Below are 331 nucleotides of genomic sequence, written 5' to 3' on the forward strand. Positions count from 1 at the left end.
GCCCCCCCAGACCTAGGGGCACCCCTGCCCCCCCCCACAGGGACACCCCTAGACATCCCCGGAGACCCAGGGGCACCCCCCTGGCACCCCCAGACCCGGGGCACCCCCAGGGACACTCCCAGACACCCCCAGGCCCTGCCAGACACAGGGACCTCCCCCCGACATCCCCAGACCCAGGGGCACCCCCAGTCCTCTCCCAGGGACCCCCAGGAGGCCCCAGGGCACCCCAAGCCCCAGGAGGCCCTGGGCGGCTGTCGGGCCCGGGCGGCCCCCACCCCAGGCCCGAGGCCCCCCGCCCGGCGCAGGCGCGGCGCTGACCTGTCGGACGCTG

At 77.9% G+C, this 331-nt stretch overlaps 1 protein-coding gene across 2 annotated transcripts in view; it reads right to left on the minus strand.

The window, feature by feature from the left end:
• PRPF39 (pre-mRNA processing factor 39) overlaps positions 1–331 on the minus strand; it is a 28,323-nt gene extending 27,992 nt beyond the window's left edge. Inside the window, exon 1 of one of the 2 annotated variants that reach the window (XM_025205616.1) lies at positions 319–331. The gene's annotated coding sequence lies outside the window, so the exon portion shown is untranslated. The remainder of the gene's footprint in view (positions 1–318) is intronic. The other variant, XM_014520489.2, reaches the window with a different exon arrangement.

This window comes from Alligator sinensis, unplaced genomic scaffold, assembly GCF_000455745.1.
Source record: "Alligator sinensis unplaced genomic scaffold, ASM45574v1 scaffold358_1, whole genome shotgun sequence".
In the NCBI taxonomy this organism is placed as follows: Eukaryota; Metazoa; Chordata; order Crocodylia; family Alligatoridae; genus Alligator; species Alligator sinensis.